The sequence below is a fragment of the Mustela erminea genome, chromosome 9 (genome assembly GCF_009829155.1).
Source record: "Mustela erminea isolate mMusErm1 chromosome 9, mMusErm1.Pri, whole genome shotgun sequence".
In the NCBI taxonomy this organism is placed as follows: domain Eukaryota; kingdom Metazoa; phylum Chordata; class Mammalia; order Carnivora; family Mustelidae; genus Mustela; species Mustela erminea.
Genome location: NC_045622.1, coordinates 9,113,790 through 9,141,600, shown reverse-complemented (window position 1 = coordinate 9,141,600; position 27,811 = coordinate 9,113,790). Strand labels below are relative to the sequence as shown.

Here is a 27,811-nt window from a genome sequence, read left to right as displayed (position 1 = left end):
CCCTTGAGCAGCACTGGTATAAACAGTTTGAGGCTGTCAACAGCATAGAGAAGAATAATGTCAGCACTTAATGGAATAGGGATAATTAGAGCTGTAGAAATTGGTTCTGATTAAATGGAAAACCAACATCTGGGAGCCCTAGACTTTCTGACTTTGGACTCAGAAATTGGTGAGACATGTGGGACTAAAATGCAAGTGTCCCTGGAGATCGTCAGGGGAGCTCAGAAGAAAGTTTCCTGCCAATAGTATGCTAAAGCATGGTTCACTGAAAATTTAGAGTGCTCTTATGAATGTAAGATGTCAAAACTCACCAATGAGTAAAGTCTAGGACATACTAATTACATTAAGGTTGAACTTAAAATGATTATCTAATAAAAAAATGTTGCATACAAAGGAAGAGAAATTGAACTGACATCAGGCTTCATTCCAACTCTGAGGGGCAGAAGGAAATAAGACTTTTAAAAAGAAAATATCCTTGGGGCACTGGGGTGGCTCAGTTGTTAAGTGTCGGCCTTCAGCTCAGGTCATGATCCCAGATGGTCCTGGGATTGAACCCCGCATTGGGCTCCCTGCTCAGCGGGAAGCTACTTAGCTGCTTCTCCTTCTCTCACTCCCCCTGCTTGTATTCCCTCTCTCGCTCTCTGTCAAATAAATAAATAAAATCTTTAATACACACACACACACACACACACATTCTTGCCAGTAAAAAAATTAAATAAAACTTCAAATCAGGGTAGAGATGAGAAGGAGCTAAAATGTTAATGTGTTAATTTCTATTCTCCTACAGAGGACTGTCAATATAGAACTATCTAAATCTCAAAACTAAACAGTTTTAATGAAAACACTAATTTGAAAAGATATATACACCTCTACAGTTATTGCAGCATTATTTACAATAGCCAAGATATATAGGAGCCTAACTGTCCACCAACAGATGAATGGATAAAGCAGATGTGGTACACACACACAGTGGAATATTACATAGCCATAAAAAGGAAGAGGTTTGGGGTTTGTGTGTGTTTGTGTGTTTGTTTTGTTTTGGTCATTTGCAACAATGCAGGTGGACTTAGAGGGTATCAGGCTAACTGAAATAAATCAGACAAAGACAAATACCATATGACTTCACTCATGTAGAATCTAAAATGCAAAAAGCAGAATCAGATCTATAAATACACAGAATAGGCTGATGGTTGCCAGAGGGAAGAGGGGTGGGGAAGTAATGAAAATGAGTGAAGAAGAGTGACAGATACAGCCTTTCAGTTATGGAATGAGTAAATCCTGGGATAAAATGTATAGCAGAGGGAATATAGTCAAAGATATTGTAATAGCACTGTAGGGTAACAGATGGGGACTATACTTGCAGTGAGCATAGCATAAGGTATAGAGTAGTGGAATCACTTAGATGCATACCTGAAACTAATGTATCACTGTGTGATAACTATACTCAAAAAACTTTTTAAATGAGATTTTTTAAAAAATCTATATAATTCAATACCCAGTCAAATGTTCTTTAATGTGTAAAGGAAAGATAATATGAGATGTGCAAGAATTTTTAAATATGCTCCATTATTTCCCTTTTGTAAAAAATAAATATATATAAGCATATATAACATCCTACCTAATTCAATAAAAAATTAAATATGTACAAATTGAGAAGGAAGAAATAGAACTGCCTTTGTTCACAGATGACATGATCATCTATGCAGAAAATTCAAAAGAAAAAAAAACACTCAAATTTTTGGACTTAAGTGATTAGTGCAAGGTTGAACAATACAGGATTAATATACAAAAGTCAGCTGCTTTCCTATAAACCAGCAATAAACAAGTAGAATTTGAAATTAAAAATAATACCATTTACATTAGTGCTCTCCCAAGATGAAATACTTGGGCATAAATCTAACAAAATGTGTACAGGAGCTATATAAGGAAAACTATGAAGCTCTGATGAAAGACATCAAAGAACCACCAAATAAATGCAGAGATGTTTCCAGATAGAAAGACTCAACATCATCATAATGCCAGTTCTTCAGAATTTGCTCTATAGATTCAACGCAATACTAAGCAAAATCCCAGCAAGGTATTTTGACTCTAAAGTTTATACAGAGAGGAGAAAGACCTAGAATAGCTAATGCAATATTGAAGAAAAAGAACAAAGTTGGAAAGGACACTACCCAACTTCAACACTTACTATAAAGACACAGTAATCCAGACAGTGTGATACTGGCAAAAATCTAAGAGCAGAATAAAATGGTGATAGTGGAAAAAAGTAAAATGCATATCAAATTCCGTATCCTATGTGTCTATAGTCAAAAATATTTTATTTGCTATTTTTATCCTTTGTGAGATTATCGTGGGCTAATAATTTGGAACAATACTCCTGCTGAAAACAACTGAAACTCCAGAAAGATATTACTTAAAATCTTTTTAAAAGTAAAGACCTGATGGCATACCAGCGAAGTACCAGGCTGAAGTGTGGGATTGGAAACCCAGTCAGGGAAACAGAGCAATAAAGCAGTCTGTCCTGAGGATGTCTCTCCCTTCCCCCCAGCTCCTTCCCTTCAAACTTGAGCTTTACTTTTAACTTGAGCTTTACATTAAACTCCAGGGCCTGAACTAGACAAAAAGGGTAGATGTCCCTTCAACACTCATGTTTCAACCATCCATACATAAAGCTGGGACCCCAAAAGACAGCAAACTTCAAGATAAGAGTGAACAAGAAGTAAATCACCTCTCACCACCATCCCAGGATACTAGTAGGCAAGTTATTTTGTCACTGATCTAAAGGAGGAGGAGGGAGGTAAAAAAAAAAAAAAAAAAAAAAACTGAGGAAAACTGCAGGATACAAAATTAATACTCAAAAATCCATTGTGTTTCTAAACTCTAACAACAAAGCAGGATAAAGAGAAATGAAGGAAACAATTCCATTTACAACTGCACCACAAAGAATAAAATAGCTAGGAATAAACTTAACCAAGGAAGTGAAAGATCTGTACTCTGAAAACGATAAAATAATGAAAGAAACTGAAGCCGACACAAATACATGGAAAGATATTACATGCTTATAGAATACTGCTAAAATGTCCAATTTACCCAAAGCAATCTACAGATTCAATGCAATTCCAATCAAAATACCAACAGCTTTTTTCATAGAACTACAACAAATATTAAAATTTATATGGAACCACAAAAGACCCCAAATAGTCAAAGTAATCTAGGAACAAAGCTGAAGAAGTTATCACAACCCAAGATTTTAAGGTATACAACAAAGATGTAGTAATCAAAATACTATGATAGTGGCACAAAAACAGACACAGAGATCAACAAAATAGAGAGCCCAGAAATAAACCCACTTATATGGTCAATTAACATACAACAAAAGGAGAAAAGAATATAAAATAATGAAAAACAATCTCTTCAATATATGGTACTGGCAAACTGGACAACAACATCCAATAGAATGAAACTGGACCACTTTCTAACATCATATAAAAAATAAACTCAAGGGGCACCTGGGTGGCTGAGGGGGTTAAAGCCTCTACCTTTGGCTAAGGTTATGATCCCAGGGTCCTAGGAGCGAGCCTCGCATCGGGATCTCTGCTCAGCAGGGAGTCTGCTTCCTCCTCTCTCTCTCTCTGCCTACCTCTCTGCCTACTTGTGATCTCTGTCTGTCAAATTAATAAAAAAAAATTTTTTAATCTTTTTTTAAAAAAATTAAAAATTAATAATTAAACTCAAAATGGACTAAAAACCTAAATGTGAAACCTGAACCCATAAAACTGCTAAAAGAAAACACAGGCATAATCTCTTTGACATCAACCTAGCAACATTCTAGACAAGTCCTCTTAGGCAAAAGAAACAGAAATGAACTATTGGGACTACTAATAGCTTTTGCATGGCAAAGGAAACCACCAGAAAAACAAAAAGGCAACCTACTGAATGGGAAACGATATTTGCAAATGATATAGGCTATAAAGGAGTAATATTCAAAATATATAAAGACCTTATACAACTCAACACCAAAATAAAATCCAATTTAAAAATTAAGAGGACCTGAATGACATTTTTCCAAATACATACAAACAACCAAAAGACACATGAAAAGATGCTCAACATCACTCATCAGGGAAATGCCAGTCAAAACCACAGTGATATACCACCTCACACCTGTCGGAATGGCTAGAAGCAACAATTGTTGTCAAGGATGTAGAGAAAAAAGAACCTCATGCACTATTGCTAGCAATGTAAATTGATGCAGCCACTGTGAAGAACAGTACAGAAATACCTCAAATAATTAAAAATAGAAATACTGTATGATCCAGTAATTCCACTACTCAGTATTTACCAAAAGGGGGGGGGAGCTCTAGTTCAAAAAGATATATGCACCCTCTTGTTTACTGCAACATTATTTACAATTCCCCAAATATGGAAACAATCCAAGTGTCCATCAACACATAAATGGATAAAGATGATGCAGCATGCATACCCAGTGAAATATTACTCAGACATAAAAAAGGTGAGATTTTACCATTTGTTACAATATGAGGAGACCTACAGGGCACTATGTTAAGTGAAATAAATCTGACAAATACCTCATGGTTTCACTAAAAAAAACAAAACAAAAAGCAGAAACAGATCCATAAATATAAGAACAAACTAATGGTTGGGAGTGGGTGAAAGGGAGTGGGAGATACAGCTTCTAGCTTTGGAATGAGTAAATCACAGGGATGACATATACACCACAGGGAATATAGTCAATGGTATTATAATTGCATTGTACAGTGATAGATGGTATCACACTTGTGATGAACACAGCAAAAAGTATATAGTTGTGGAATCACTACACTGTACATTTGAAACCAATGTAACATTATGTATCAACTACATTAAAAAAAACTTATCTGAGAAGTTGCAAACAAACATCTTGAAAATGAAATTCACATAACTTGGTTGGGAGAAAAAAACCTTACCACATGAATTTAATGTGGTTTTAGACTGGTGGTTCCCCTATGCATGCAGCAGAAATAAAAATAAATCTGGTCTAAATGATATACCTTCATAGTATGCCTCAAACAATCTCTAAAAATAATTTCTGTGAGAACAATGACATTCATCTAGTCAAAAATAATGAAACAGACTAAGTAAAAGGAACAAGAACCAGCAGAAATAAAGAACATAAACAGATGCACAAAGACTTCAGATACTGGAGTTATTATCAGGCTACATTATAAAACAATTACCCTTACTGTCTTTAAAGAAATAAAATGCCAGTTTTAAAATATCTGTAATAAATCTCTGCAAGGAAGGTATAAAAAGTAAGTTTTTTAAATAAATAGAATGTATAGAAACTTCTTAGAATAAAAGCAATGGATGGCTATAACCCCTGACAGACAAGACAGGGCAGAAGAAATGATTCAGAATATAAATCAAAGTTTGAACAGGAAAAGGGACAGAAAAGAGGGGAATGGTAATATTTTAAATGATAATGACTAAGAATTTTCCAGAATTAATGAAAGACGCTAATACACAGATTTCAAAGCCAAACAAATCCTGAAAAGTGTGAATAAAAAGAAATCCATTCCCAATTCGAACATAGACAAATTGAAAAATATCACAGGAAAAAAAAATTTTTATTCCTATAAGTCAGATTACTTTTCTAAGGAGAAACAGTTACCCTGATAACCAACTTCTTAATGGCAACAATGGAATCCAAAAGTCAAAGTTATCTCATTGTAATAAAAGGAAGCAAATGCCCATCTAGAATTCTATTCCTGGCCAAAATAAAAGTACCTTTCAAAAATGAGAGTGAAATAAAGAGAGTTTCAGACCAACAATAACTGAGAATTCACTATGAGTGGATTTTAACCAAAGAGAATTCTAAAGGATGTACTTCAGGTACAAAGAAAGTAATCCCAGATAAAAGGACTAAGATGAAATGGAAGAACTCAGAACACAGTGAATATGTGGGTAAATCTAAATCTTGACTACATAAAACAGTAATTTTAAATGCTCAAGAAATAAAAAAATAGAGAATTAAAATATATGCCAACAATAGCATAAGCCAAGAAGGTGAGAAAAACCCTTAAAACAGCCCAAGGTTCTTACACTATCAGAAGGAAGTGAAGGATACCAATTACCGTCAGACTTTAATAAATTAAGTACATGTATAATGGTATCTCAAGTAACCACCAAAGGAACAAAAATCCAGTACGTACTTCCAAACTGGGTGAAAGAAAACATGTTAAAATTTAATATTCTATAAATTCAAGTAAAAAGAGAGGATAAGAAACAGAACAGACTGAATAAATGAAAACTACAAAATAAGGTGGTAGATTTAAATGAAAACATAGAAGTAATTACATTAAATTTAAATGGACTGAATCCTCCAAATAAAAAAAGGGTTAAAAAATGCTGGGTTAAAAATAAAAACCTAAATAAAAATATATCACTCTTGCAAGAAGCATATCAAAACCATAAGGATACAGAAAGGCTTAAAGTAAAAGACAGTGGTTCTAAGGTTATTTGCTTAAAAATTACAGGTCTTCCTTGACTTATGATAAGGTTACATCCTAAAAAGCCCATCGTAAGTTGAAAATGCATTTAACACACCTAACCTACTGATCATCATAGCTTAGCCTAGCCTACCTCAGATGTGCTCAAAACACTTACATTACCCTACAGTTACGCCAAGTCACCTAACATAGAACCTATTTTATAACAAAGTGTTGGTTGGGTAGGTCATAAAACTTACTGAATACTGAAAGTGACAGAACGGTACAGAATGGTTGTCAGTGTATTGGTTATTTACCCTTGTGATCCCACTGACTAAGAGCTTCAGCTTACTGCACTGCCCAGCATGAGAGAGGACCATGCCACATACTGCTAGCCGAGGTAAAAATCAAAATTCAAAATTCAAAGTAAGGTTTCTACTGAATGTGTATCATTTTCACACCATCATAAAGTCAAACAAATTCTAAGTTGAATCATTGTAAGCCAGGGACCATCTGTTCTCAATACTAAACATACATATTTAATGCATTTTCTTTAATTTCACATACTTTTTAAAGTACATATTTAAATGTTCCTAATACTCAAAGGTAATCAGAAACATAATTTAAAATAGGACCTATTTTCCAAATCACTGAAGAATAGAAAAGGATATAAAACATATTCCATATAGCTTAGAATAGAAAAGAAAAAGCAAGAAGCATAAAAATAGGAAACACAAAATAGGTGTGAAATATAAAAACAAATAAATCATGAAATATGAGTTTAACTACCCCCATTAAAATAAAAATATTCTCCAATTGTGCAACAAATTCAAATCTTCCTTTGTGCTTCCTACAAGAAATAGACATAAAGCAACATAGTTTTTATAAAATGGTGTAAAATAAAGAATAAAGATTTTTCAGGGCAGTGCAAAACAATGCAGCACAGAAATGGCCATGTTAAATTCTGAAAAGGTTTTACTCCAAGCAAAAAGCATTCAACAAAACATAAAATGTCACTTTTTAAAAGATTTTATTTATTTATTTGACAGACAGAGATCACAAGTAGGCAGAGAGGCAGGCAGAGAGAGAGGGGAAGCAGGCTCCCCACTGAGCAGAGAGCCTGAATACGGGGTTCGATCCCAGGACTCTGGGATCATGACCTGAGCCAAAGGCAGAGGCTTTAACCCACTGAGCCACCCAGGCACCCCTGAATGTCACTTTCTTTTTTTTTTTTTTTTAATTTTTTCAATTTATTTATTTTCAGAAAAACAGTATTATTTTTTCACCACACCCAGTGCTCCATGTCACTTTCTATAAAAGTTACAGTCCACAGTGAAAATAATCATAAATTTTTATAGCCAATAATTTGGATTCAAACTATAAAAAGCAAATCTTATTGGAAACACAGGAAAATTGATAAACAGACAATTGTGGAGAACTTACACATCAACTCTGATAAATTGAGAGGACAAATAACTGAAGATGGGATTTGAATAAAATTAATAGGATGGAATTAATAGAAATACATCAAACAACATACCCTACAATCACCAAATATACCTTCTTTTCATCTTCCCATGAAACATTTCTAAAAATTGATAGTGAGCTACAGAGAAAATGTCAGTAAGTCCCTAAATGGCTATATCATGTAAGCAACATTCTCTAATAACATAAGACTAGGAATTAAGAACAAAGTGCTTAGAGGGAAAAAAAAAAGTTTAAAAACACTGAGCTAAATTAAATATCTCAAAGAGATATCAAAATAAGGTACATGTATAAAGTAATTTTATATTAGATCAATATTTTAATTATATCAAAGTTCAACAACAGAGGTATGGTTAAAAATATTATGGTATTTCTATTAGGCAGTTGATAGGAAGTTTTCCTAAAATTTTAATGGTGTGAAAGAATATTAATGGTTAAAAATGATATTGAATTTTACATATTACATACTATAATAATTCAGATAATGTCAAGTATATATACATATGTGTATAACATACTGACTGAATATCTGTATCCTGCAAAATAATGCTCAAACCATAAATCCCAGTGTGGCTGTATTTGGAGATGGGGTCTCAAAGGAAGTAATTAAGATTATATGAGGTCATTATAGGGGCACCTTGATCCAATAGGGTCAGTGTCCAATTAGACACCAGAAAGCTTACTCTTGTTCAAGGTCTTCCCCATCCCAGCATGCACATAGGCACCAAGGAAAGATCATCTGAGGACAACAGAGAGAAGGTGGTTATCTGCAACCCAAGGTGAGAGCTCTCCTCAGACCCCGATCCTACTAGTACTTTGATGTTGAACTACCTAGCCACCAGATCTGTGAAAAAAAAAAATTCGTGTTGCTTGAGCCACCCAGCTGGCGAGATTTTATAAAGCATTCCAAGTTAAGACAACATAGAACAGAGTCTAGAGGAAATGCAGCAAAATCCTGGCCCACATGATTTTTGCTCCATTACAGAGTTACAGAGGATTTCTGAATACATTTCTTTATTCTCTGTTGTGAATATGTGTAACTTTTATAATTAGAGTAGAAGGTAAATACATAACAAACAGAAGAAAAAAAAACTACTGTCTACCAAGAAAGGGCTTAATTGGCCCACATACTACCTTTGCCAGTGTAAAACTGCCCTTGAATAGTTGACAGCACACCTGGTCAATGAAAAATTATTCGGAAGGTAAAGACTGGAGAGCTTGGAATAAAAAGTGACAAAGATAGAGAATCAAGAATCTTCTACTCTCCTCTGCTGGAAAAGTTTTTTTGTTCTTTAAGTATATTTTAATATATTTTAAATATAGTTTTAAAAATATATATATACATATGTACACATACACATGTGTGTATACACATGTATATGTATATCTGCAAAGTGTTTTCATTAAATTTTCTCATTTAAGCTCTATGCTACCAGAAAGACCATTACAGCCATTCTACAGATTAGAAAACTAAAGCTTAAAGAAGTTAGGGCAATGATGAAGCTGGTCCACAAACCCTGGTCCTGTGAGGTCACATTCAGTATTCTTCCTACATCAAGTTGCATGGATGTTTCTAGCTCAGAAGCAACTTTGGAATCTTCTACTCAATGTTGGACAAAGCTAGATTAGATAGAGTTTCTATCCTCTACTAAACTTCCCAGTGGGCCACTGGTCTCAGTGTTGCCTAAAATGTATATTCTAGTTGAATCCCTCAATATCATCCTCCAAACCACTAATTCCCTCAATGGATTTAAGCAGTTTATCACTATGTTACTTGAATGAAAAACTTTTTGATTCAAACAACTTCTACCTGATTCATCCTTGTTCAAAGCTGTTTTTAACTTCTGCCTTTTGTTTCAAGATATATTTTTAATGGTTCTATCCTTTCTTTAAAGACCAGAAATATTCTAAAATAATTTTCACATTGCTCTACTATTCTCATTTCATCTAATGTAAACTCATATGCCCTATGCTTCTGTTGTTGGTTAGGACTCTATTTTAGTGTTCCACATGTTTTATAATTTTTGTTTGCAGGCTCAATTTCAATGAAAGCTTTTTTTCTCCCTTGTTTTTTCACTCTTATCCTTGTTCTCTCCCTCCCTCCCACTCCAGAAAGGTTTCTGTTGGCCTCTAGGTAGACTGAGACCCCTAGAATAGAAATCATCTTCCATCAATAAGTCTGCCCTACAGTGATACTGGGGTCACAGGCCCCATCACTGTCTGTCATAGTACATGGCTCTGCCCAGTCTGGTTGCAAGACTGTACCTGCCTCCTTCAACTTCCCTTGGTCTGTAACACCCTGAGAAGACCTGGGGTTATGGCTGAGCACATTCCAGAGAGCCATACTCCCTAGGTGTTACCTCTGAAATATTAGCTGTATAGATTGAGGCAAGAAACATCTTTCTTTACCTTGTCTCTAAAGTGGGGATAACAACTGGGTCTACTTCACTGGATTGTGAGAATACATTAATCCAAGTGAGAAGTTTAGAACAATCAATGCATGAAACATAGCAGGTGCTCAATGAGCGTTAGCTCTCATTCCTATGAGCCAGCTTGAACAGCTCTTTTGTCTCCTTTCCCAGACAGGGAAACCCTACCCTAACTCTTGATTTCAGGTCAAAACCCTAGTTCCCTCTCCTGTGTGGGAGCACTGTTCATCTCTCTACTTAAGATAATGAACTCTTTGCTGCCTGAGCCTATTTCTGGTCCTGGAGCTTAGCAGGCCTATGGCAGTGGCCTTGTGTTTTATGTGTGTTTCTGTACCATTTGAAGCCAGAGGTTGGATCTTGTGTTTGCATTTGTCAGGTCTTTTACACTTTCTCTTTTCTATTTTTATCAACTGCTGGCTAGGGAAGGTGGAGGGATTTGGCTCTGGCTCACCTCCTAGTCATAGACTTGCAGCACCATCTTTATTCTTCATTGGGGTATTACTGATAGGTAGCATTGTGTTAGTGCTAGACATACAACATGAGGATTTAATACATGCATTTATTATGAATAGATGTTAACTAAACTTGTTATATCACCATACATGGTTATAATTTTTTCTTGTGAAAAGAGCTTCTAAGATCTACTCTCTTAGTACTTTCAAATATTTAATACAGTATTAACTATAGTCACTATACTGTACATCTCCAGGACTTATTTCTTTTATAACTGAAAGTCTGTACCTTATGATCACCTTCACCCATTTCACCCTTTCAACCCACCTCTGGAAACCACTAATCTGTTCTCTGTACCACTTGAGTTCACTGTTGCGGTTGTTGGTTTGTTTTTTTTTTAATACCACTAATGGATCATGATGTATTTGTCTTTTTCTGACTTATTTCACTTAGCATAATGTTAAGGTCTATCCAAGTTGCGGCCAACAGAGGGATTTCCTTTTTGTGGCTGAATAATATTCCATTGTATATGCATACACTATAGCTTCTTTAATCATCTGACAATGGACACTTGTATTTCTAGGTCTTAAGTATTATAAATAATGTTGTAATTAACATGGGGGGGCATATAGCTTGAAAACAATGATTTCATTTCCTTCAAATAAATATCCAGAAGCAGAATTGCTAGATTACACGGTAGTTTTATTTTTTATTTTGAGGAATCTTCACACCATTTTCCATAGTGGCTGCACCAGTTCACATTCCCACCAACAGTTGCAGCAGCATCTCGACTCTTTTTCAGACTTTGATGCCTGTCCCACTAAGCTACTCTATACCACCCAGCAGGGCATCACTCTCTCCAATCACTCCATCACTCTCTCCAGTGTGAATCATCCAGAGAAGGGAAACCAAGATTTTTCTCTTCTAATTAGAGGCTCTTCTAAGCTGACAAGTTTGGCTTTGGCGGATGAGGACTGATCCAACATAAGCTTAACTAATTAAACATATTTCATCCTGAAGAAAATGTTGTTTCTGACTCCATTCCCCGCCCTCTACACCACTTCTGTCAAAGTCCTACCTAAGCCCCTTTGAAAGCTGTAGTCAATATCCTATAACATGGCGGCTCCCAAAAATGGCTATCAGTTCTCTTTCTAAAAACACAACACCTCAAGGCTCCTCCCCAGGATTTAGTAGGCCTGGAATGGAACCCAGGAAACTGATTTTTTTTTTAAATTCAAGATATAAATAGCTTATTGCATACCTACTAGAATGACTCTAATCAAAAAGACTATGATATCAATTGTTGGAGGGATATGGAGCAACTTGCACTCAGTGATGATGGGAATGTAAGAAGTAAGCATACACCTATCATCTGTAACCATTTCATATACCAGCCATGTCATGCCTTGATTTTATCCAAGAGAAATGAAAATGAAAGCACAGAAAGTTACAAGTATATATTCATAGCAGCTTTCCTTGTAATAGCCCCAAACTGCAAACAACCTAAATGTCCACCAACAAGTCAATGATCAAGGTACAGCCATGCAATGGACTCATCAAAATGTACTACTGACACATGCAACAATGTGGATCAATTTCAATTATTTTGAGTCAAATAAGCCAAACCCCTCCCCCTCAAAAAGACTACATATTACATTATTCTCCTTATAGAAAATTATAGAAAATGAAGGCTGCCTGTGGTGACAAAAAGCAGATCATTGGTTGCCTAGAGAGAGAACCAGGAGGAAAGGAGGGTAAGTGGGAGGTATTACAGGCTCAATGAAACTTCAGGAGGTGATGAATAGGTTCCATATCTTGATTGTGGTGATGTTTTCACAAAGGTATACATATGTCAAACCTACCAAATTGTGTATCTGAAACGTATACACCTTATTATACCTCAAGTTTAAAAATCTAAATGGCCTGCTGGAAAGAGATGGCAGCATCCTGAAAAGTCACTGGACTCAAGTCACTGACTCCATAGGACCACCGCCTCATGTACCACCCCTAAAGCCCACCAGGTGGCGCCAATCCTAATTGTATACTTGAAGCTCTACTCTGACTACCCTCTGGTCACCTCCAGATTAATTCTTTTTTTTTTTTCCTAAAGATTTTATTTATTTATTTGACAGACAGAGATCACAAGTAGGCAGAGAGGCAGGCAGAGAGAGAGAGGAGGAAGCAGGCTCTCCAAGGAGCAGAGAGCCTGATGTGGAGCTCGATCCCAGGACCCTGGGATCATGACCTGAGCCAAAGGCAGAGGCTTTAACCCACTGAGCCACCCAGGCACCCCCAGATTAATTCTTTAAATACAATTTGTAAATAAATGTGGACTTAAATAAATTTACACTAAGTATTTTTATTTGGCTACTTCTGTTAAGTCCTTTGCCCAGATACCTCATAACCAAAGACTCTGAAGAACATGTTGACATTGTGCCCACAGGTATTTACAGACCACCAGCAGGCACAGCACAGGACTAGGTACCTAATGGGTTAGAGGGGCACGATGGAGGGGACCAGTAAAAATGAACAGAACACTATCTTGCCCGACAGGTAATGTGTCACAGTGGCTCAGAGCTTGGGCTCAGCATTCTGACAGCTAAATATATAGTTTGGTGGCAGCAAGAAAACCACTACTTTAAATAACTGAATTTTTCACTTTTTGAATAATTAGGTTGCATCAAATGGACAGGCAGAGGTTGGCACCAAAACTTAATTAGTGTGGTGTCCTCTGTGAGCAGAGCAGGAATATTATCCTGCAGGCTTGAGTTCAAAGTGGGGAATGTGAATAGGGAAACTCTAAGGGAAAGTATAGGGAGAAGTGTTGAATGTAGGCAAGGAGGAAGTGGCAGAAAATGGGCCTTGAGTTTTTAAACTGGAGAGGGGTATGATGAGATAAACATTTTAGAAGAATAAATCTAGAAAATGGATTGGAGTTGAGAGGAGACTGAGGCCCAGCAGACAATTAGGAGGCTTCTGCAATCATCTCAGACATGGCTGATGAAGCACTGACCCTCAGGGAGTAAAAATTAATCATGTGAAAGTAAAAAACAACTTAATTTGGTTAGCTTCTCTGAATTCCTTTTAAGGAACAAATAAAAAGTTAAATTCGTCTAATATTTTAGTTAAGAATGAGGAACAAATTGTATTCAATAAACAGATTTTTTTAAAAGATTTATTTATTTGACAGAAAGAGTGTACACAAGCAGAGGGAGTGGCAGGGGGATAGAGAGAAGCAGGCTCCCTGCTGAGCAGAGAGCCTGATGCAGGGCTGGATCCTAGGACACTGGGATCATGGCCAGAGTCAAAGGCAGATGCTTAACTGACTGAGCCACCCAGGCTCCCCAATACAGAAAGGTTTTAAGTATAGTTAAAGTTGAGAAAGGCAACCTCATGCATGCCCTCCTCTTTTGACCCTTACACCAGCTATGTAAGAGTGGGCCCTGGGCCTGGAACACTTCCTTACCTGGAATACAGTTCGTGCTGAACTTAGTGCCTTGTGTGGAATTATCTTTCCCTGTTTCAGACCCAATATATGCTCCTTTTTCTTAAGCATATGTGTTATATAGCACTTTGTCAACCTCACTGCCGTATTTGTCCCTGTAGACAGGGGTTAGGGTCCTGCTACAGCACAATATGGGTACATACAGGCCACCTGCCCTGTGCTGGCTGCTAAGAGGAATCTCTTGGCTACTGGGGACTGAAGTCCAGTACTGAAGCTGATCTTTCCCTGGCTCTTCTCTTTGTAAGGAGAGCATTGTTCCTTCCAGTTCCACTGCCTAACTGTGTTGGGTTTTCCTTGGTGAATCCAAAGCCAAGGTTCACTGTGGAGAAGTACTCAATATTTCTTCCTAGTGATAAGTAACCGATGTCATGTTTCATCACTTAAAACCAGTATTATAACCAATGAGGGAAAGGGGTGGGGAGAAGGATAAAGACTGGCTGTTGCCACAGGGCAGTGTGAAAGAAGATGAGGACTTGAACCAAGACACTTAAGATAAAGACTGGAGAGGAGAAGAGAGGTTTAAAAACTGTGAGATAAATTTGATAGGATTCAATATATTAAATAAGGAATATAGTAACCATATCAACCGCAGTGTCTCTATGCCAGCTTCCCTTCTGAAGGTTAACTGTCCAGTTCCTATCAATTGGGGAAAAGTGGTCATTACTTCATATCCCATTAACTTGCTCCCCCTATGGCAGGTACTTAGAGTAAGATGAATGCCTGCATAAGGGAAGGCTCACAGTAGGCTAACAAGTACACCACAATGATACCTAGTGTGAGGAGCCAAGCCAGTCTGATTCCTGGTCCCATGAATCAGAAACATTGAACATAAAAAAAAGAAGGCTGTGAAAATAGGTCCAGAGGCCCACATGAGATTAAGTTGAGGCTTTATGAAGGAGAAAGTCAGATTGAAATCACAAGAGATCATAGCAAGCCAAAGTTTTGAAGATAATCTATGATGAAAAAACAGAATGGAAGAAAAGAAGAAGGAATTTAACTGTCAGAGGTGTTGGGGTCACAATAATGACCAGGAAGTTCTACAAACTGTTCTATAAACACCCCAAACATGGTTTCTAGAGCTGCCTTGGGTCCAGCTGCACTTCCTATAAGGCCTGTCTCGTTGCCATTAGAACACATCCTCATTCCTTAGGCAAACTAAAGATGTGACTAGAATAAGAAGAAAAAGGATAAAGGCTTCAAGGATGTCTCCCTGGTTTGTAGCTTGGGTAAACAGGTAAACACTGGTGTCATCAACTTAAATAAAGAATCCAAGAATAGGAACAATATTAGGAAGAAGGAGATAGGTTTATCCCAAGACCTCCTGAATTTGAGAAGACTATGGTTCTTTCAGGTAAAGGCAGCCAGCAGAGTTGGTCTTAGACTTGAAATGTGGAGATGAGGTCTGAGCTATAGATAGATATTTCATCCTCATCAGCATATGGGTAATATCTGAAATGGCAAGTGTGGAGGATATCAACCAGCACAATAGTATACAATAAGATGCAGAGGGCTGGGGTTGATACGCTAAAGAACACCAATATTCCAGCAGCAGATGGAGAAAGGGGAGCTGCAAATAAGTCATAGGGGGCGTTGGTCAAAGATGTATAAGGAAGAAATGGAAAAACATGGCCCACAAAGGCCAAAATGATAGAGTTTCAAGGACACAACCTGAAGTGTTAAATGCAACATACAAGTTACTAAGAATTAAAGAGGGTCTACTAGATTTGGATATTGGGAAACTATAGCAAAAGTACTTTCAATCAAGACAAAGATGGAAGGAAAATTACTATTAATTGCAACAAGTATGGAACTTCATGTCAAAAGGTCACAGGGAAAGCTTGTAATCAAGAAAGTAAAGCCAGTATCTTCAGACCACCTTCATAAACTACATTTTGGGGGCTTGGAGGTGGAATGTATCCATATCCATTTCAAAAAAAATTAAAATTTTAAAGATTAAAATTCACTATGAAAATGGAGTAGAAACTATAGTGGGCTAAAGATATGGGGCCAACAGGTCCTTGAGGCAACAGGACCAGAAATAGGCAATGGGGCTAATTTTAACACTGTAGAATAGGAACCAAGTGTATCTAAGAGATGGCAGAGCATTAGAATTTGTCTCCCTGCATGAAGCCAAGAAGTGGGACTGTATTCCCACTTAAAAATGGAAGCTTGGATTATGGTCAAAATGAGCTTTTTTTATGTAGCATAGGTAATGAGAACAAAAGTTTGAAAATTAAAAGGACAGAAACAGATATGCCAACTATCAGTTAAATGTGGTTGACTGAACACATAAATTTATCTCTTTTCCTTCCCAATATCCCAATAAAATGATATTATAGAATTTAACATGCTATAAATCCACAAGGACAAAGAGAATGGAAAATGAGAGATAGTATCAAATGATGGATGACAGAGAAGAGGAAGACATTAACAGACTCTAGAAAGCTGAATACCAAGTGTACATGCAGAGGATGCCAATGTCAAATGCAGAATGCTGGAAAGTCTCCATGGTCTCTAACATCAGGAGCTGTGAAGGCAGGTGTGGTATCTGGGGATGAAAAAGATGGACTAAATAACAGTGAGAAAGTAAATTTCTGTGTACTCTTTCCCTCCTCTTGCAGAGGCAAGTGACAACCCTTCCTCCACCCAAAATGAGATAAATGATTCATTTGGGGATGAAACTAAACCAAATGGGCTCCACATTCAGAAAGTAAGACTCCCGGCCTCCTTTCATTGATTTACTCCAAGAAATAATTCTATGTGAATAGATTCCAGACAGGAAATTGGTGGATTCTTCTCTGGGGAAATTGAACACCCCAGAAGAACAAACCTACAGATACTGACATTTTTGAGTTTCAAAATAAAAGTATCGGGAACTTCACTTGACCACCTCACAGTGATGCAGAACAGTCAGCAAGAAGCACCCATAATGGAGATCTTCTAAGTGCCTTGCCCTTAAATAGGATGGATCGACCAAGAGGATCATGAACTTTGGAGAAATTCTCCAGGATAAAAAAGGAAACCAAATCAATCAGAAAAAGAAAACGAAGACAATGAAGAAAGGAAAATGTTTTAAACTGTAATATTCTCAGAGAAATAAGATTATATTCACGACAACAGACAAAAATAGGTTGCTATAAAAAGGAACAGTCAGAATAAAGTCTTGAAATTTAAAAAAAAAAAGTAACTGAAATAAAATGGAAAATCTGAAAGATAAAGTTGAGCACTTGTCCCCCCCAAAAAAAAAAACAGGAGGATAAAATCAATCTAGGAAGTTCAACATCAAAATATCCAGAAAGAAAGAAAAACCGAGGTGATGAGGGTTTTTTTTAAATATATTTTTACATTCCCCAAAATATAGAAGTTTCCAGATTAAAAAGTTACAACCTGTGTCCAGAAGTATAAGAAAAAAAGCTAAACTATATCAATGCAGATAAATTTTGAAATCTTAAAATACCAGGGCTAAAATTTTGTTCTCAAAAGCTTACATGAAGGGGAAAGAAATAGGTCACATAAAACCCATCTAGAATCAGCTCCACTAGAAGCTAGAATGCAACAGAATATGGTCTTCCTAAGTCAGAGGGAAATTATTTTAGCTAGAACATGCACTCAGACAAGTTATCAATCACATGTTAAAGAGAATTAGGTAATTGCAGAAAGTATGGTTTCAATAAATTCGTTTTCTATGCAAATTTCCCTTTAGTAAGATGTAACTAGAGAGTGTATTCATAAAAAGAAAAAAAGAAAGAAAGAAAGGCAAAGCAGAAAAGGAATACACAAAACCTAGGAAATGGAGGATCCTACACATGACAGAGGCAAAAGACCAGGAGGACAACTGCTCAGCATAGCTACAGAGCCACTCATACAGAGGGGAAGAAAAAAAGAAGGAAGGGGAAGAAGGGACAGGTGTAGGCTGCCTAATGTGTTTCACTACGTGGAATGGATTTCACTAATTTTTGGAGAGTTTAAATCAAATCAATGATATGTAACATACGCAACTATATTTTTAAAATATTATTCATCTCTCAACATGAATTCATGAACTTTCAAGAATATTTAAATCACAAAATTATCTGTAGAATGTGGTAACATATGCCTAAGTTTTTAAAACAAAAAATAACCTGTTAAACTTATTAATACATACAAATGAAGGTTAAAAGCATTAAAAATGAACTGGGAGGATATACAATTTCACATTTGACTTGCCTGTGAATAACGGATAAAGACAATAGGATGAGGAATCAAGGATAGGGGATTTCTTTTTTTTTTTTTTTTAAGGATAGGGGATTTCTACTTCATCCGTAGGTTTTCAATAATTATAAGCAGTAATATAGGGTAGTAGTTATGAGTTCAAATTCTATAACCCAATTCTCTGGATTCATATCTCTGCTTCACTTACTACTTCTCTGACCCTAAGCATACTATTTAACCACTGTATTACTTATGATTTTCATTTATACAACAGTGTCATTCATTATACTGAAATCATAGAAATATTATAAGGATTAAATGAATCAATAAATGTTAAACAGACACATGAAAAAATGCTCAACATCAATTGTCATAAAACCACAATGAGATAACACCTTACACCAGTTAGAATGGCTAAAATTAACAGATAGGAAACAACCAATGTTGGCGAGAATGTCCAGAAAGGGGAACCCTCTTACACTGTTGGTGGGAATACAAGGTGGTATGGGCACTCTGGACAAGAGTATGGAGGTTCCTCAAAAAGTTGAAAATAGAGCTACCCTACGACCCAGCAATTGCACTACTTGATATTTACCCCCAAGATACAGATGTAGTTAAATGAAGGGACACATGAACCCTAATGTTCAAAGCAGCAGTGTCCACAATAGCCAAACTGTGGAAGGAGCCAAGACGTCCTTCGACAGATGAATGGATAAAGATGATGTGGTTCATATATACAAGGGAGTATTACTCAGCCATCAGAAAGGATGAATACCCACCATTTGCACTGATGTGGATGGAACTGAAGGGTATTATGCTAAATGAAATAAGTCAATCAGAGAAAGACAATTTTCATATGGTTTCACTCACTTGTGGAATATGAGAAACAGTGCAAAGGGTCATAAGGGAAGGGAGAGAAAACTGGATGGGAAGAAATCAGAGAGGGATACAAACCATAAGAGACCTTAAGTCTGGGACACAAACTGAGGGTTGCAAGCTGAGAAGGGTGGGCATTAAGGAGGCCACATGATGTGCTGAGCTCTGGGTGTGCAACTGATAAAGTACTTAACACTACACCTGAAAATAATGATGGAGAACATGTTGGCTAATTGAATTTAAATTTTTTTAAAAAGATAACCTGTAATTTCTTTCTCTGCCCCTTTGATATACAAATCTTTTTAAAGACCTCTTTCTTGTCCTTTTCTCAACCCAGGAGTATCTACATATAGGAGTTAAGAGCCATTTTTTTGAAATATTAACATCAAGGGGTATCTCTCAGTGTCCACAAGAAGGTAGCAGCCCAACTTCCATGGGCACTTTGCTCCAAATAAAATGGCCTTCTGGGGGCGCCTGGGTGGCTCAGTGGGTTAAAATGGCCTTCTGTCACGAAGATAAGAGAAAATTTACTTGTCCTTTGGGCAAGGCCAATTAGCAAACGTAAATGGCCTATGAACCCGCCATACCCCAGGGATTCAAAGCTTCCCAGCATTTGTTTCAGCAGAGTTGAGTTCAGATTTTAGTTCTGGTGCCTCCCCCCTACTGCAACAGCCTTGAATAAAGTTTTCATAGTCTGCTTAAAAAGAAATTATATATATACACACACAGACACACACATATATAGGTAGATATAAATACATATGTATTTATATGTACATATAAATACATATGTATTTATATACACATATATGTATATAAACATTTAGAATGCCTGCTACAAGGTATAAAATTGTAATAAACACATATGTAACATAATTATGAGGGGAAAAGATTTGAAACAAATTAGCATTCAGTTCCAGTGTTCTATATACAGGGATTTGTAATACTGCTCTCTATTTTGGGTTTTTATTTACACAGTTTTTTTAGCAAGATGTGTAAAATTCAGCTAAAGGAAAGTAAAATATTTTACACCAAGAAAAGTAATAAAATATTGTTCTAAAAGTCTAGATTAAAACTTCGACTTTCAGTAGGATGTAATAATTGAGTCTAGATTCACCCTCTACTAAAACAACTAGAAAAATGGACCAAATATATGTAGCAATGGATTTCAGACACTGAACAATAAGGAGCACAAGGCAGTGGTCCTGGAGGAAAGAGAAACCAATGAAGTGAGCCCTGTGATTGTTCCAGGTCATAGCAGTTCCCAGACCACAAAACGGGGGAAATCCAAATGGAGCTCAACCTTCTGAGTTGAAGAGATGGAGAGTGGAGGTCGAAGAAGTCAAATTCACTAAAATTTATATGAAGGAACACTGGAGGGGATAACTGTCCAGAAAAAGAATACCAGAAATCTATAGATTGAGGGGAAGGAAGATCCTCAAATATTTGGCTGAATATAGTTATCCACATATGCATGACCTGTAACTCTACAAGGAAATAAGTCAAACAACTTTTGAAGCTCAAACTGGCTTAGGAATAGTTCATATTACCACCAGCCACAGTAGGGAGATCTCATTATATATGGAGCATCAGAGAGTGTACTCAGCAGGCTATCATCTTTGTAGTGAGACCAACTAACCCTGAAGACTGCCCTGAACTCATCCTAATAACACATAAAAGTAAGCCTTAAGAAAACTGATCTAATCCAAGTAACTTAACCATGTGATGGAAGAAAGTCCAACACTTTCTAAAGGATTACAAAATCCAGGAGTCAATGGCATAAAACTGATAATGCCTGGTGTCCAATCCAAAACTATCAAGTATATAGATAGGCAGGAAAATATAACCCATAACCAAGAAAAACAGTCGTTAGACCCAAAAATTAAAGAATTGATAGAACTAGCAGACAAGAATATCAAAACAGCTAGTATAATTAGTAAGTCCAAGAATGTAGAGAAAAACATGAACATGGTGAGGTAACAAAGGGAAAACACACACACACACACACACACACACACACACACACACACTAAACCAAAAAAAAAAATTCTAGAAACAAAATACCTGAAATGAAAAATTCACTGGATCATATTAACAGATTAGATACTACAGAAATAATAATCAAAATGAAGCATGAACGGCAAAAGAGAAAAAGAACAGAGCAGGTAGCCAATGGAAAAAAAATGCTAAGCATTCTAAAATTTGTGTAATTTAAGTCTGAGGAACAGAAGGGAAGGAAAGACAAAACTATTTGATAAAATAGCAAAAATTTCTAGTTGATAGAAATGATAAATCCACAGATTCAAGGAAGCCCAAAAAAGCCAAGAACAAATACAAATAATCACAACAAAGCACAGCACAATCAAACTTCTGAGAGCTAGGAATAAAGAGAAAATCTTAAAAGCAAACAGGAAAAAAATTACATAAAGGAAAATAAGGCAATTCATAAACTTCTCATTAAAAGCTATGCGACCCAGAAAAAAATGGAGTGTTATCTTAGAAGCAGAAAAGAGAAAACTATCAACCTAGATTTCTACACCCAACAAAAATATAAAAAATAAAGGCAAACTAGACTTTTTCTGAGCAAAGCTGAGAGACCGTCCCAAGAAATGTTATAAGTAGTTCAGATAGGAGAACAACAATACCAGATTCAAATTTGATCTACACAAAGGAACAAAGGATACCAGAAAATGTAATCTGAAAGACTAAAAAGTGTTTTTAATTTTCAAATTTGTTTGAAGGATGATTGTTTAAAGAAGAACAATAAGCATGAATTATGATATTTATAAAACGTGAAGTAAAATAAGTAACAATTTTAAAAAGGAATAAATATGAGGATGCTCAACATCACTAGCCTTCAGAAAAATGAAAATCAAAAACACAAGGTACTACTTCATACACATTAAGAATTTGAAGGGGCGGTGGGTGGGAGGTTGGGGGAACCAGGTGGTGGGTATTGGGGAGGGCACATATTGCACAGAGCACTGGGTGTGGTGCAAAAAACAATGAATACTGTTACGCTGAAAAGAAATAAAAAATACAAAAATAAAAAATTTAAAAAAAGAAATTAAAAATAGAGCTATGTGGGGGGAAGAAAACCATTACTTTTAAAACAGAAAACAAGTGTTGGCAAAGATATGGAAAAGTGGGACTCCTTGTGCACTGTTGCTGGTAATGCTAATGGTCTGGTCACTGTGAAAAACAGTTTGGCAATTCCTCAGAAAGTTAGACATAGAATTACTGTATGCTCTAGCAATTCCACGTCCACTCTACTCTAATTCCCAGAAGAACTAAAAGCAGGGACTTGGAGTTGTATAAATGTTCATAGTAGCATTTACACCCACCAAAAGGTAAGAAAAATAACAGATTTTCAAGAGATGAGTGGATAAACAAAGTTTGGTATATACACACAATGGAATATTATAGCCTTTAAAAGCGATGAAATTCTGAAACATACTACAAATAGACAAACCTTGAAAATGAAGAGAAATTAGCCAGAAAAAAAAGGACAAACATTTTATGATTCCTTGTATCTAAAGTACCTAGAATGACAAATTTGTAGCGGCAGAAAGGGGAACCAAATTACCAAATGCTGGAGAGAAAAACAGAGTTATTGTCTACTGGGTACAGAGTTTCTTTTTGGGATGATGAAAAAGTTATGGAACTGGATAGTGGTGAAGACTATATAATATTGCAAATACCACAGTTCTCCCTTGTCCATGGGGGATACATTCCAAGATTCCTGGTGGATGTCTGACACCATAGGTGATACCAAAACACACACACACACACACACACACACATATATATATAGCATATATATATAACATAGTGTGTGTGTATGTATATATGTGTACACACACATATGTATATATACATATATACACATATATACATATGTATATATACATACATATGTATATATGTGTGTGTGTGCGCACACATATACATACATACATACACACACACTATGTTTTTTCCTATATACAAATACCCATAATAAAGTTTAATTTATAAGTTAGGTCTAGTAAAATAAATAAAATACACAAAATTACATGAATGAGGTCTCTCAAAATATCTTATTCTGCTTTACTCATTCCTCTTGTGATGATTTATGATAAAATGCTTACATGATGAGATAAAGTGAGGTAAATGACATTGTAACATAGTGTTAGGCCACTATTGACCTTCTAACAATACATCAGAACAAGGATTATCTGCTTCTAAAACATGGTTAGCTGCAAGTAACTGAAACCATAGAAAAGCAAACTGTGGATAAGGGGGTGTACTACTGTACTTAATGCTACTAGATTGCACACTTAAAAGCAGTGAAAGGGAACCAGAAAAAGATCAATAAGGAAAAAAGTAGCTTGAACATTGGACCAAACAGACATATACAGAATATCCAAATACAGACAGCACATTTTTCTCAAGTACACATAGAACATTCTCCTGGATAGACCATGTATTAGGCCACAAAATAAGCCTTAAACTTTTAAAATACTGAAATCATAATGGTGTCTTCTCTGATCACAAAGGAATGAAATTAGAAATCAGTAGCAAAAGGAAAACTGGGTAATCCACAAATGTGAAAATTAAATAATAGTCTTAAACAACTAAAGTGTGAAAGAAACTCAAGGGAAATTAGAAAATATCTTACGACAAATGAAGATGGAAATGCAACACACCAAACCTCATGAAGGCAGTACTAAGAAAATAATTTTGTTATAAAAGCTCATATTAAGAGTAAAGATCTCAAATCAACAACCTAACTTTATACCTTCAGAAACTAGAAAAAGAGAAAAATAAAACCAAAGCTAGAAAAAAATAAACAAAAGAAAGGAAAAACAAAAAATAAAATAAAATAAAGAATTTTTAAAAATAGAGGGGAAAAAATGAAACCAAGGTACTTTGGTAGGAAAAAAATAATTGTAAAATTGACAAGACTTTAGCTAGATTAAGGGAAAAAAGACAAGACTCAACTAAAATCTGGGTCACCTGGGTGGCTCAGTGGGTTAAGCCTCTGCCTTTGGCACAGGTCATGATCCCAGGGTCCTGGGATCAAGCCCCGCATTGGGCTCTCTGCTCAGCGGGGAGCCTGCTTCCTCCTCTCTCTCTCTGCCTGCCTCTCTGCCTACTCATGATCTCTCTCTCTGTCAAATAAATAAATAAAATATTTTAAAAAAAAAAGAAGACTCAACTAAAATCTAAAGAAGAGATATTACTAGTAATTTTTAAATAAAAACAATTTTAAGAGAACACTCTAACCAATTATATACTGACAAACTGGCATAACTGAGATCAAATGGACAAGTTTCTAGAAACATACAACCTCCAAGAGTGAATTGTGAATAGCAAATAGGAACAGACCTTTTATTAGTAAAGGGACTGAATCAGGAATCCACCTCCCTACCCGCTCCCCTACCAAAGAAAAGCACAGGAACACATGGCTTCAATAGTAAATTCTACTCAACACTTAAGAATACCAATCCTTGGACAGCCACATGCAGAAGAATGAAACTGGACCATCTCCTTACAACATACACAAAAAATAGACTCCAAATGGATGAAAGACCTCAATGTGAGACAGGAATCCATCAAAATCCTTGAGGAGAACACAGGCAGCTATCTCTTCGACCTCAACCACAGCAACTTCTTCCTAGAAACATTGCCAAAGGCAAGGGAAGCAAGGGCAAAAATGAACTACTGGAACTTTATCCAGATCAAAAGCTTTTGCACAGCAAAGAAAACAGTCAACAAAACCAAAAGATAATGGACAGAATAGGAGAAGATATTTGCAAACGACATATCAGTTAAAGGGTTAGTATCCAAAATCTATAAAGAACTTAGCAAACTCAACACCCAAAGAACAAATAATCCAATCAAGAAATGGACAGAAGACATGAACAGACAATTCTGCAAAGACCACATCCAGATGGCCAAAAGACACATGAAAAAGTGCTCCACATCACTCGGCATCAGGGAAATACAAATCAAAACCACAATGAGATACCACCTCACACCAGTCACAATGGCTATAATTAACAAGTCAGGAAAGGACAGATGCCAGGGAGGATGCGGAGGAAAGGGAACCCTCCTACACTGTTGGTGGGAATGCAAGCTGGTGCAGCCACTCTGGAAGACAGCATGGAGGTTCCTCAAAAAGTTGAAAATAGAGCTATCCTATGACCCAGAAATCACACTACTGGGTATTTACCCTAAAGACACAAATGTAGTGATCCAAAGGGGCACATGCACCTGAATGTTTATAGCAGCAATGTCCACAATAGCCAAACTATGGAAAGAACCTAGATGTCCATCAACAGACGAATGGATAAAGAAGATGTGGTATGTATGTATACACACACACACACACACACACACACACTGAAATACTATGCAGCCATCAAAAGAAATGAAATCTTGTCATTTGCAAAGACGGGCTAGAACTAGATGATATTATGCTGAGTGAAGTAAGTCAATCAGAGAAAGACAATTATCAAATGATCTCTCTGATATAAGGAATGTGAGGGGGGCTTGGAGGGTAAGAAGGAAAAAATGAAACAAAATGGGATCAGGAAGGAGACAAACCATAAATGACTCTTAATCTCACAAAACAAACTGAGGGTTGCTAGGAGGTGGGGGGTAGAGATAGGGTGGCTGGGTTATGGACGGTGGGGAGGTTATGTGATAAGGTGAGTGGTGGGAAATGTATAAGCCTGATGATTCACAGACCTGTACCCCTGGGGCAAATACATTATATGTTAATAAAAGTAATTAATTTTTAAAATGTAAGAAAAAAAAAAGAATACCAATTCTTGTCAAATCCTTACAAAAAATTGAAGAAAAACTTCCAAACCTATTCTAGAAGGACAGCATTCCCCTGATACCAAAGTCTGACAAAAGGAACTACAGACCAACATCCCTAATAAATATTGATGCAAAAAATCCTAAACAAAATACTAGGAACCAGAATTCAGCAGCACATTTAAAGGATCATCATGACCAAGTAGGATTTATTCCTAGAATGCAATGGTGATTTCACATTCAAAAAGCAATCAGTGTAGCATACTACATTAACAGAATGAAGAAGAAAAACCTACGTGGTTATCTCAACTGATGCAGAAAAAAGCTTTTGACAAAATTCAACACCCTTTCATGAAAAAAACACTCAAACTAGGAATAGAAGGAAACCACCTCAACATAATGAAGGCCATATATGGAAAGCTCATAGCTAACATACTCAGCAGAGAAAACTAAAAGCTTTTCCTCTAAGAACAGAAGACAAGGATGCCTGTTTTCACTTCTATTCAACAGAGTCCTAAAAGTCTTATCCAGAACAATAGAGAAAAAAAAGGAAAAAGACCTCCAAATTGGAAAGGAAGTAAGATATCTCTGTTCACAGATGATATATATAAAAAATTCTAAAGATACCACACATACACTGTTAGAATAAATTTAGCAAAGTTGCAGGTTAAAAAAAATCAGTTGCATTTTTATACACTAACAAGTGAACAATCTGAAAAAGAAATCATTCCACTTACGACATCATCAAAAAGTATAAACTGCTTAGGAGTAATTTTAACCAAGGAGGCAAAACACTTGTACATTGAAAACTACAAGATATTCTTAAAAGAAATTAATGACACCAATAAATGAAAAGAATCCATGTAAATGAAATACTTAATATAATTAAAATTTCAATACTATCCAAAATGATCTATACATTACACATTCTATGCCATCCCTATCAAATTCTCTATGGCATATCTTACAGAAATGAAAAAAAATCCATCCTAAAATAAATATGTCTTTTCAAGGGACCCTGTATAGCCAAAACAATCCTGGAGAAGAATGCAGCTGGATGCTTCATGTTTCTGATTTCAAACTTCTTGCAAATCTACAGTAATCAAAACTGTGTATTATCATAAAAACAAATATATATACAAATGTAATAAAATAGCCTAGAAATAAACAGGCACATACATGGACACATGATTTCCGGCAAGAGTTCAAAGTCCATTCAGGGGGGAAAGGGCTTCCTCTTAACATAAAGTGCTGCAGAACTGAATGTCCATGAGCAAAAGACTGAAACTGGATCCTTACCTTACACTAGTTGTAAAAATTAACTAAAAATTGACCAAAGATCTAAATGTAAGAGCTAAAACTTATATAAAACTCTTAAAAGAAAACAGAGGGGAAGTTTAATAGCACTTAATTTAGCAATAATTTCTCAAACAGGACCCCAAAAGCATAGGCAACAAAAGAAAGAAAATAAATTGGACTACATCAAAATTTAAAACTGCTATATAGGGCACCTGGGTGGCTCATTTGGTTAAGTGACTGCCTTCAGCTCAGGTCATGATCCCAGGGTCCTGTAATCA

The 27,811-nt window shown here is 36.1% G+C and overlaps 1 long non-coding RNA gene across 1 annotated transcript; it reads left to right on the top strand.

The window, feature by feature from the left end:
* The first annotated feature begins 1,061 nt into the window (after window positions 1–1,061).
* Window positions 1,062–27,401, top strand: LOC116599358. The gene is made up of 3 exons (XR_004289338.1): window positions 1,062–1,130; window positions 17,522–17,543; window positions 27,391–27,401. It is a non-coding gene; the product is annotated as an uncharacterized LOC116599358 (long non-coding RNA).
* Window positions 27,402–27,811: the final 410 nt, after the last annotated feature.